Consider the following 12,512-nt stretch of genomic DNA (forward strand, 5'->3'; position numbering starts at 1 on the left):
GTTGGTTTTAATCTTTTCATGGAGTTTGTTGACAGTAAGTAAAGTATAGAATAACAGCAGCCTTTCCCTTTAAGGTTATGATATTACACGTTTGTGTCCTGTTGGTATTCATAGTTGTTCGGGGTTTCTTTCCAAGTGGAACCAACTGTACGACAACATAATGTTCTCCTGGTGCTGCGCATATGCGGTTCTGCTCGGGGACCAAATTGTATGAAATAGGTAGGGAAACAGAGCGGCAGCGGTGCGAGTGTTTGACTTAATATTTTGGGTTGTGTTTCGGCAGTAGGGCCAACAGTGATTTATCGGTAGAAGCTGTGTGCCAGTTAAAATTTGTTAAGGAGCAGGGGAGTGGGAGGATGAGAGCGGCATGCTAATGATGCTGCCACTGTTTCTTGCCATGGATGACTCACTCTCAATATGGGGGAGCTAACATCCACTGTGTGGGTAGCAGGCACATAGGCACACACACATGCTTGCTCGCTCGCTCACTCGCCCGCTCCCTCACTCGCTCACTCACTCACTCACTCACTCACTCACTCACTCACTCACTGAATGCCTTGACATGGGTGCGGATGAAGAAAAATCAGGGCTGCATATGACTTAAATGTCTGTGAAGGTGGAGTCCAATATATTAGAGATATGACTATCAGAAACCATTGTTGGTAGGTCATTGCTCTGACTGCTGTTATCACCTGCTTCAAACGGATAAATTAACACCTAACTAGCATATTCTCCCAGAGAGATTTATGATCACAAAAAAAAAAAAAAAAAACCTCAAAGAAGCCTCTCCCTTTGTTTGCTGTTTTTCAAAGGTAAGAGGAACATGCCAGAGTTGTATAACTCACTTAGTAATTGGTTTATACAAAACTCATGTGGGACATAATTTCACCTGCTTTCTGTCACACGCTGTCTTACTTTTTTTTTTCCTCTCTCTCTCTCTCTCTCTCTCTCTCTCTCTCTCTCTCTCTCTCTCTCTCTCTCTCTCTCTCTCTCACACTCACTCCCTTTGAGATGACAGTTGCCATCTGTAGGGTTATTATTACCTTTTACAACAGCCTACACATTGATTTCACAAAGTACTGCCATGAAAACTTAACAGATGAATAGATGACAGCTTTTAATGGTCCCTTATGGAAACAACAAAATCAACTTTACAAAAGCTATGAAGGACCAACAGCATGTGTATTTAGCTTCTAGGTCTTTTATAGCTAGTATAGGTCCATTTGCTAGTTGTTTTTTTCTTTTCTTTTTATTATAAATATATAAAGAAATAATTTAATAAGCAAAGATTGAAAAGTGCAGTTTTGATTGTATGAAATACTTTTTAAAGATGCCACCATCTCTAATGCAGTCAGGTATCATCACAAACGTAATGATTCAGTTTAAGTCTTTTTGACCTGACCTTGACTTCTTTAGGTAGGTAGGTAGGTAGGTAGGTAGGTGGGTAGGTAGGTAGGTGGGTGGGTGGGTGGATGGATGGATGGATGGATGGATGGATACTTTATTAATCCCACAAGGGGACATTTTTTCACTACAGCAGCATTATAGGTACAGGAAAGCAATAAAACAACAGTAAAAAATATTAAGTATAAAAATGCACAGCATATGCAATAAAATAGAATACAATAAAATAGAATAATTCAATTAAATTAAAACTAACTAAACAATAGTGCAAAGATTGAAACAAACAATAAAACAGACAACCAACGGTGTTATTGTTGTGTGATGGATTTTGCCAGAGGTGAGTTATTGTACAGTCTTATTGCGGTGGGCAGGAATGATCTCCTGTATCTGGAATGATCTCCTGTATCTGTCCTTGTGACAGCGGAGCTGGAGGAGTCTTTTGGAGAAAGTCCTCCTCTGTCCCTGCAGCAGGTGGTGGAGAGGGTGGTCAGGATTATCCAATATGGATAACAGTTTGTTCAGCGTCCTCCTCTCCACCACCTTTTCCAGGCTGTCCAGTTTGCAGCCAATGATGGAGCCGGCCTTCTTAACCAGTTTGTTAAGTCTGTTGGTGTCTCCGGCTCCAATGCTGCTCCCCCCCCCCCTCTCCCCCAGCAGACTACTAGAAGTACAGTTCACTGGCCACAACAGATGGTAGAACATCTCCAACATCTTGCTGCACACATTGAAGGATCGAAGTTTCCTCAAGAAAAAGAGTTGACTCATCCCCTTCTTGTAGACAGCGTTGATGTTGGTCTTCCAGTTCAGTCTGTTGTCATGGAGACACCGAGGTACTTGTACTCCTCAACCATGTCCACCTCCTCTCCCAGAACTCTCAGCGGTTGTGGAGCCGTCGTCTTCCTCCTGAAGTCGACCACCATCTCTCTGGTCTTGGCTACGTTCAGAAGGAGGTGATTCCTTCCTGCCCACTCCACAAAGTCCTCCACTACTGCCCTGTACTCATCCTCCCGTCCATCCCTTATACACCCGACCACTGCAGAGTCATCAGAGAACTTCTGCAGATGGCAGGACTCTGAGTTGTACTGGAAGTCAGTGGTGTATAAGGTGAACAGGAAGGGAGACAGAACAGTTCCCTGTGGAGCTCCAGTACCACTGACCACCGTATCAGACAGCACACTGCCCAGACGGACAAACTGTGGTCTGCCTGTCAGGTAGTCAGTGATCCAGGAGACGGTGGACGTGTCCACCCCCACCACCCGCAGCTTCTCACTCAGTAGCAGTGGTTGGATGGTGTTGAATGCACTGGAGAAATCAAAGAAAGGGATTCTCACAGAGTCACCGGTTCCATCCAGGTGAGACTGAGCTCATTGCAGCAGGTAGATGATGGCGTCGTCCACTCCCACATGAGGCTGGTACGCAAATTGCAGAGGGTCCAGTGAAGATTTCACCAGCGGCCTGAGGTGGGCCAAGACCAGCCTCTCCAGCACCTTCATCACATGAGATGTGAGGGCAACCGGTCGGTAGTCGTTGAGGCCGGATGGAGTCGTCTTCTTCGGTACAGGAACCAGGCATGACGTCTTCCACAGCACCGGGACCTCCTCCTGCTTCAGGCTCAGGTTGAAAAGGTGTTGTTGGACATCAGCCAGCTGGACGGCGCAGGTCTTCAGGACCCCGGGGCTGATGCCGTCAGCCTTGCGCTGGTGGAGTCTCTCCAGCTGTCTCCTAACCTGGCCAGTCGTCACAGAGAGGGGGGGGGTCATGGTGTCGATGGTGGGAGAGCCCTTTGAAGTTGAGGACTCTGTGTCCATGCAGCTCACCAGGGGGGACAGATGGGGGAGAGGGGGAGGCAGCAGAGGTGTTTGGGAGGTGTGGTGTGTGGAGGAGACAGATGAGGGCGGTGAACTAAACCTGTTGAAGAAACAGTTTAGCTCATTGTTCCTCTCCAGGTTCCCCCTGGTTGTTCCTCTCCAGGTTCCCCCTGGTTGTCTCTCTCTCCTCTTGAACCCAGTAATCTCCTTCATACCGGTCCACACCTCCCTCACGTTGTTCTGCTGGAGTTTTGCCTCCAGCTTCCTCCTGTAGGAGTCCTTTCACTCCCTGAGCTTCTCCTTTAGGTCGTGCTGAGCTCCTCCCTGTCCCCAGACCTGAAGGCTGCTTTCTTCTGATTAAGAAGCACCTTCAGGTCACTGGTGATCCACGGCTTGTTGTTGGGGAAGCAGTGTACAGTCCGGGATGGTACGGTGGTGTGTTCACAGAATTTGATGTATTCTGTGATGCAGTCCGTCATGCTGTTGATGTCTTCCCCATGTGGTCCACACAGCACATCCCAGTCCGTGGACTCGAAGCAGTCCTGCAGGGCGTCGTTAGCCTCCTGTGTCCACCTCCTCACAGTCCTGGTGGTTACAGGCTGCCTCTGCACCAGAGGAACATACTTGGGAGTCAGCAGGACCAGGTTGTGATCAGACCTACCAAAGGGGGGAAGGGCAGTAGCACTGCATGCATCCATGGCATTAGCATACAGGAGATCCAGAGTTTACAGTTTGTGTTCCCACAGATGCTGACATCGTGTAATAATACCATTGCCAAGGGTTCATATTGGGCATTCATTCATTATAAATAAATAGAAGTAAGTTAATGCAACACTTATTTGAGGTGCAGAAGAAAACAGTGCAATAAACAAACACTCAGCTCCTACATGTCTTTGTCTTTAGGTGTTTTTGCCCGTTGAGCTCGGCTTCCACTTCCACTTGGCACCTATTTGTTTCTGCCCCCAACACTACAGTGCATAATAAAACGCTGAAGAAAGCCCTTTTCTGCTGGAGCGTCTCTACACTTTATTGCCAGATTAATTTTTGAATGACTTTATGAATAATTCCGGTTGTTATATAGTTTCTCAGGCAAGCATAAGCCTGCAGCTTCGTGGACTGGTATCAGACACACAACTGGTGACCTCAGTTTCCCTTTGTTTCACGTTGTTTGTGTTTTACTTTGAGTGAAGCTAATTGATAAGTAGTTTTGGAATATTTAATATTTTGTGCCTACAATGTAAAGTACTTGTTTACTTTTGTTCACTCACACACAAACAAGCAGCAGCGTTTTGCTCCAGATTATCAGCATGAGATAATGTGGATGATCGGAAACGAGGAGGAGCATTCTTAATTATATTGTCAAGATAAGTAAGAAAACATGTCATTAGTGTGTGAGTCACAGGATTATTGAAAATATTTGGCTGATTATATGTGTCAGCAGTCACATAAACATGACGATAGTCTCCTCTCCGTGTGATGATGATTACATTGATGATGATGATGATGATGACTGTTAACTTTCAGCCCAGAAAAGTACAACCGGGTTTGTTTGGCTTTCCTTTGAAGAATTAGTAAAGCATCTATGAGACCCGGTTTCAGTGGAGACTTGTCTGGAGTACATGGATTTAGGGGAAGGATGGTCCAGCGCGAAGCATTGTGTGGTGGGATTTTTAGTGCGCCTAATCTGAACGCTACTTCTTTTGTTCTGTTGTTGGGATTTTTGAACATGTGCATAAATATCAGAGTGTGAGTGAGACACTTGAATAAAATAGAAGAAAGTACACATAATTGAGGTAAGTATCAAATAGGGAGTCATTTTGTGCCCAGCCTTAAAATGTTAGTGAGTGAACTCTATTCAAATGGCCGACAGTCCTCTCCTTACCCCTCTCTGACGTCAGAATGTCTGTACGTTTCCAAATCCAACACACACCCCCACTTCCTTCAGTTATTGTCCAGGTGTGTGGAGAGAAAGAACCCTTCTGATTACCCCTCACTCTCATTTTCATTCTGCTCCTTGCTACAGTATTTATGCCTCTTTTCCTGTTTACAAGCAAAGCTATTAAATGTGAGCTGTTATCCTCACAAGATTATCATCCTCCCTCTTTGTAATGACAGTGGACTTTTCACCAAACCCTTGAGTGTGACCGCAATGACGCTTTTGCCTTCCCACACGGTCGGATAACAACCAGCATGAACTGGCTCTGTTAAAGCCCACCTGATTCTCCAGCTATGAATTCATGTCTGAGGTGGACTTTATGCCATGCATTTGGTCAATTTTGGTCAATGGCTGCAGCTGAAGATTATTTACATTATGATTTTTGATGTGGTTCTGATCAATTATATAAAGGTTTAGTAATTGAATGTTAGAAAATAATGGAAAAAAATGCTTTTTTTTTTTTTTTTGAGAAAACAGTCCCCAAACTCCAAAATATTGTCACCCTCGTCTCTGTTGAAAGATGATCTTTGGATGTGAACGATATCCAATATTACCAAATTGTTTTTGGGTCACAGGGTTCAGAAACACTGCGTGACCCTTAATAAAGTTCCTCTGCAGTGATTACCGGGTCAGGACCCGTTTGCTGTCTCCAGCTTGGTAGATCTCAGCTGTGGCCATTAAAGAGAGCTTGCTGTGTCATTTCATCTCCTGGCTTTTGAGCACAAAGAAACAACCTTCAGAAACTAATTCATGCTTCTCTGAAAATCTACACTCATTTTCCTCAAAGTCGTGCAATAAGGCAGCTGCCGCCTGCTTTCCATTTCCCTTCCAACTGCTATTATTTCTAAATTTGCTCTAAATGACTTTCTTTTTCCTGCACTTCCATTTTATTCAAATGGCAGTGTCCCTGACTGAATCAGTTTTGCTTACTAATGTTTCATCCTCACCCCTCTGTCTCCCACTGCCTCACCCAGCAGTTGGACCGGTAAATTGAATTGAGGTGAAGAGAGAAAACAAAAATCATCTTCCGGAATAAGAAAACGTGTGTTGGATACACTTTCGTGTGGCCTGAAATCAAATCCAAAGTCTTGTCCGTAATCATTACGCACTACGGAAATACACGGCCTGCGTTTTCTTTCCAATATAAAGTTTCCCACAAGTGTTATCTTTGACTTTCCGCTGAGCACTTTATCCCCCAATTTTTTCCTGGAGACTGCAAACACATTAGAAATGTGGGGTTTTTGCAGTTTAAGAAATATTTCTGTTGAGCCCTCGAGGCTGTATCAGTTTTTGGCTTGACACACAGCCATGAGAGCCACCATCACAGATAATAGTCATGCGCTGGCTTAGATACATTTTCTACCATTTCTATTTTTTTCGAGCAGAAAATGGACGGTTAAGCAGCATGTTAAGTTTCCCTTTTACCCTGCCCACACGAGGGTGACTCTTCTAATTGGAAGACAAAAAAGAACCGCCACCTCTTCCTTGTTTACTTTGTTGACAAAGCTCTAAAACAAACTGCCTCCAAAACGCATGCAAATTAGCCTTGTCCTGCCTCCCCCTTCCTCTTCCTTTAATGAAACAAACAGTGTTTAAGGGACGTTAGCACACAAGAACTTCCACTTTTCTCGAACGCTGATGTCAAGTGTACATTATAGCTGAAGGGATCGTGTTGATTGGTTGCCGTGCCCATGTCTGGCTCAGCGACTCTGGAAGCTAGCTCTGGGGGGATATCACAAATATGGCACAAAAGCAGGAGACAACAAGCTTATGAGTGTGTGAAAAAGAGAAAGACACACCCACGTGGCACCGGTGCTCTCGTCACTCAGAAAAGTCCCTCTTCTGTGACTCTGGAAATGGAGTATAATTTAACTTGGGGGCCATTTCATTGTTCCCTTTAAGCTTCTTAGCTCTAAAATATTCATATTTCAGGCGAGGGAGGAAGAAATCTGTGACGGCAGCAGACAGAGGCAAGAGGGAGAAGAAAGAGGATAGCGAGCAAGATAGGTAGAAAGAGGAACTGACGGAGTGAGAAAAAAAGAGCAATGAAATAAATGAAAGAAACTCAGAGGAGGAGAGGGGAGAGACAGAGTACCGTTATAACTGATGTTCTCTTATAAACAACTTTCTCTCTGTCTTTCTTTTATTTTCTCTTTGAAACATTTCGTGGCAGACCTGTCTGACAAAAGACAAAGCCATTTCTCTCATCTTCCCCGGCTGCTGTGGAAGGAGAAGGTGAAAAGGAAGAGACACAATCAAAATTATAATCTGGATGCCACAGAAAGCAATTATTTACAGATATCCTGTCACACTGCTAGCTTCTATTCACTAAAGGCACAATTTTTGTTGGGTATATTATTGTAATTTGAACGTAATGTTTTACTCAATCACAATCAGCTGTGTGAAGCTGGCCACAAATGATCCGACACAAGCCCAGAAAAGCTGTACTGCACCATACAATATATAAGGTGTGATCAAAAATTCAGAGACTGTGCCTGCAACAATAAAACATTTGACCTGATTTAAATCTGGCCGCCATCCCCTTCCAAGTCGTCCCTTTGTGCAGCGATATGTCGCGCCCAGCGCTCCTGCCTCTCTCGGAGCGCTCCCCGGAGGTCCCGTTCCGTAAGCACGTCCGGTACCATCTGCGATTCTTGCTGAATGTCCTCTACAGTGTCAAAATGGCAAGTCTTCAGCTTCAACTTCCTTTTGGACAACAGAAAGAAGTCAGGGAGAGACAAATTGGGGAAGGAGGGAGGTTGGGGATCAAGAGGTGGGTTGTTGCAGACGCTTCGTCATGTTGGAGAACTCAATTGCCATCCCGACACAGTTCAATTTGTTTTGCCCAGAATATTTTCCCACAGACGCCTCAGAGCATCCTAGAGGAACTCGGTGATGACAGTCTGACCCTGGGGGACAAATTCAGGGTGCACAAACCCACGAATGTCTAAGAAAACGCACCTTGCTGCATTCCTGACCTGACGAGACTTCTTTAGACTTGGACGGTGACGTTCTGCACCTCCTAAAACATGAGTGTCGCTCAAAACGCCTCGTCTGGCTCACTGCTTTGATGTCATAAGCTTTCTGAAGAAGTTCAAAGGGCTATGTGGGCAATTTCCTGAGATTGACACAGGCTTTGATATGGGCGTTTTACTCAATATGTAACGGAGCTGCTGATGTTGATCAAGTGATGAAACTTTGAACCACTTTCAATCATGAACGTTATTTCTGTTCCGTGTGCTTCACCTCGTTCGTGTGCACCAGGAACAGTTTTACAAACTTTCAATGGCCCCTCACATGGCACATTTGTAATGAAATGAAAGATGCATTCAGAATACAATAAAATAAAATACAATGAAAAAGATATTGTAAATAGTAGATTAAAAAAACTAAAATTAGCATTTTTGTTACTGTAAGGTTCGTTTATATCACTCCCATCAAAACCACAGAAATGTCTTTCACAACTTTACCATGTGTTCCAATATGACTGTGGAAAAAACTAAACCGTACATAAAGCTGCATATTTCTCACAATATTAGTGCATTAAATCTATAGAGGGAAATTTTACACTCTGGTAATAATTAGTTTGTAGAACTGCACAGAAACTGAATCTGTGATGCCTAAATACTAAACGAAGAATATATCAAATATGAATGGTTTATTAAAAGTGAAAAAGCACTGAATTATACAGTAAACGATTGATGCCGCTTTTAACAAGTTTGCTCGCAGAAATAACAAGAATCAAATCAACATATTTCTTGTACCAGCAGTAAGTTAACTAATACTTCAAATCCTCAGTGACTGCTGCTGCAGCATGTCGCTTTGAAAAGATGTGTCCTGTATGTACGTCTAAACACGGACATGATGGCAGACGGAAATGAAAAAATAAAAAGCCCATAAAGGTAAAGTAGCTGTTGATTATCACATTGAAAAAAAGAGGTTTATTTATTTCCTCGGGAGCTCTCATTAAGATTAAGAACTTTTTAACAACACTGAGCTGAGAACAAATTAGACACATCACAAGAGCATCCAGTCACACAAAGCAGTGAGTCAGTCTGAATATGGAAATACATAAATGTCTGATATTAAAACCATGTTTGTGTCTATTTCCAACACAATGATTTATCATAAAGATAGATGTATCTTCATTTTTTTCTACCCACCTGCAACGCCTCCCCTCGCACACAGGGATTTAATGAGTGTTTGCTTTCACCTAATTTTCTGTGGTAATTATTGAGATTATTACCGTGCACACATGGCACATGCAGTCGAGTCCTGTGTGATGTAGACTTCTCCGCTTGGGTGCATCTCAGTTTTGGCACTCAGACGGCACAAGTTAATTGATTAGAGACTTAGCCTATATGTGATCTAGCTGGAAGACAGTTTTGTAACACTCTCACAGCCAACGGAGGATTGACACGATAGAAAACACATTATACATAGAACGTTGCATCAGTGAGTCATCACATCTTCTTATAGAGAAATAAAGTACGCGTCTACAAAACAAACCAAAGAGGCCCTGTGGACCAGGCCTGCTATTCATAATGAGAACTTTAACATATCACCTTGGTTTTTTTTTTTTACCTGTGGCTACTGAGTTGCAAGTAAGAGATAAATGTATTACCAACATGGACCTTTCTTGCCACAAAATCGAGCACTTGAAATGAGAGGATAGGTTTTACTGGAGATATTCTCTAAGAGGAAAGGTAGAAAGGAAGGAATCCGTTGAGGTTGGGAGAAGAACCCTAATCTTCCCTTCCCATCACCAAAAGAAAAATATGGTAGACTGCTGAGCACATATCGGCTGTTGCTTGTAAGAGAGAATCAGTGACGATAAAAAGAGAAGGTTAGTAAACAGGCAGGCAGACAGAGAGAGATGGAGTCAGTCGGTGCAGAGATGTAACACGAGGAGAGCAGCAGTGATGTATGTGGGCTGTACAGTATCCAGGCAGGCTGCTACTCCTGCTCCTGCTCCCGCTGCTGTCGCTGCTTTAAAAAAGAAAACCAAAGTGAAATTCAAATGCTAATTTGATTGAGAAGGTTGTGGGTGGATATGGAGAAGGTTTGAAACAGCGAACGTGGGACAGAAAGAGAGAATGACAACGAAAAGAGAGGAAAAGAAAGCGAGAGTGGGAGTAGGAGAGAGGGAAAAGATCGAAATGAGACAAATTGGAAGGAGTGGGCTTTGCATTTTTGGGGTTAGAGAGTTTATAGTCAGTTGCTGAACACTTGTCAGTCAGCTGTGCATAAGCAGCAGCGGATACGAGGTGTTAGTACGGTCTCTACCGGCACCTGTCGACACATTGACTTGTTTTTTTGTTAATCGTCTCCTACATTATCTTTTGTTCCTCACCCAGATGATCTTAACCATTTTAATAGTGAGTGAAAAAGAAAGTGAAACCCAAAAAGTTGCCTCATCCAACACCAAAAGTTGTGGACACAACTACAGTGTGTATGAAGGACAGTTGGGGTAATTGTTTCACGTTTCACCTGCATTTTCTCTTCCAAGTAAGTTTGGCTAACCTGGGGATTTGTTTACAAGCTGTCTGATTGCTCATTTTTTGTGCCATTCAGACTCATTTTAACAACTTTGCCATGTTGACAGTTCTCAGCAGTTCACTGAAGGGTACAATATAAAGCTTCCTATTGCTTAAAAAAATATTTAATACCCGAGTTTTCATTACCAAAACCAATGCAAGATTTTTTTTTTTTTTAATACAACCTTTGTTTTAAAAAAATTAAATAAAATAAATTTTTGTCACCTCATAAAGCATTGATTTGTTTTGTTGCCAGTTATACGTTTCTGTTTACGTTTTTGTGGTGAATTTGCTGGAAAAAGGTTCTCATTTGCACCCCATCAGACACGGAGCAACATTATGCATTTGGACACATCTTCCTGGCCACCTGAGGCTGATTGTTACACCAACAATTACTCTCCTGTTTACTCTGTTTTGCAGGCTGTGAAACCAAAATAATGAGCTTAAAGATGCTAAAATGCTCTGTTGAGTTGAGAGTAACGCTCACATTACATATCTTTTTTACTAAATATTGAGGCATGTCAGCACCTCTGCTGGATGCAGCATGTTCAGCATGACACTGCTAACATGTTGAGCGCATAATGTTTACCATATTCATCATCTTAGTTAAGCATTAAACCTCTGCTAATTAGCACTAAACTCAAAGTGCAGCTGCGGCTAATTGGAATATCATTAGTTTTATTTGTGTTTAATCATGAATCAAAGTACTTTGCAAATGACAGTTTTTCCCTGATTAAGACTCTTCATAAAACATAATGATTCAAACATCAGCATTGTTAAAACGTGGACTGGCCGCCATCGCTAGAGCCGTGTGGGGCACAAATTGTACATTAGTGCAGTTCTAACAAACACACTTTTCAAACACAAGAGTCGTACATGAACTTTGGCCAAAAAGTTGTTTAGTTGGCAAAACATTCGATTGCATCTTTCAATACATGACAGTTTTCACACATTAGATTTATTTAAATTTTTTATTCCATCAGAACGAATAAATTAACAACTGTATACTATTTCCTACTTGGGTTTTACCAGTCTGATGCTGAGACTAGAACTTATACATACATTAGTATTTTTACCAACGTAATTGCCAAATTATCAAAGTCTTCCCCGCATTTACTTCCCCCATTCAGACAGAAAAGTGCCTGAACAAGTTCTCCCTTGATATAATGCTAAGCCTCTTTTTAACAGTGTGCCAAGAAGTGCAAGAGTGGTGCAATAAGAGTGCTTGACCACCGAGAGTATGTCCATAAGGGTGCAGAATGACCTGAGGAGAGCGTGAACAGATAATTGAGACAAACTATCACTCTGATTCCTTGGAATTGCCTCGGAAGAGATCATGGAGCTGCTACTATTGCTTTTTTGTGTTCCTAACATTATATGTTTCTTTTTTTGACTCGAAAATGGTATTTCTTCATTAAATATTTTTTCAGTTATCAGACAGATTAACAATAAAAGGGATAAAAAGCATAATCCCTTTACAGGCATCTGTGATTGTTGAACATGTCATGCCAAAATCATTGGCATTATTCTGCTGTTGTAACTGCCTCCACTCCTCTGGGAAGACTTAGCAGCAGATTTTGGAACCTGTTTGCAGGGATTTGCTCTCATTCAGTCACGAGAGCATCAGTGAAGTTGGCCACAGTTAACAGTTTGTGTTCCAGTTCATCCTAGATGAGTTGGATGAGGTTGAGGTCAGGTCTCCAAACAGGCCAGTCGAGTTCTTTCTCACCAAATTGGGAAAGCCGTTTATGGACCTGGCATTGAGCGCAGGAGCATTATCATGTTAAAACAGACAAGAGCACTCCCCGGCCTGTGACTGTAAAGTAG

General features: G+C 42.7%; 1 protein-coding gene across 6 annotated transcripts in view; it reads left to right on the forward strand.

Moving 5' to 3' along the window:
* The window catches only part of nphp4 (nephronophthisis 4), a 182,050-nt gene that overhangs the window by 52,600 nt on the left and 116,938 nt on the right, over positions 1–12,512 (forward strand). The gene's annotated exons all lie outside the window — the stretch shown is intronic.

Source organism: Embiotoca jacksoni, unplaced genomic scaffold (assembly GCF_022577435.1).
Source record: "Embiotoca jacksoni isolate LCO1_2020_lvr unplaced genomic scaffold, fEmbJac1.0.p SCAF_9, whole genome shotgun sequence".
Lineage (NCBI taxonomy): Eukaryota > Metazoa > Chordata > Actinopteri > Embiotocidae > Embiotoca > Embiotoca jacksoni.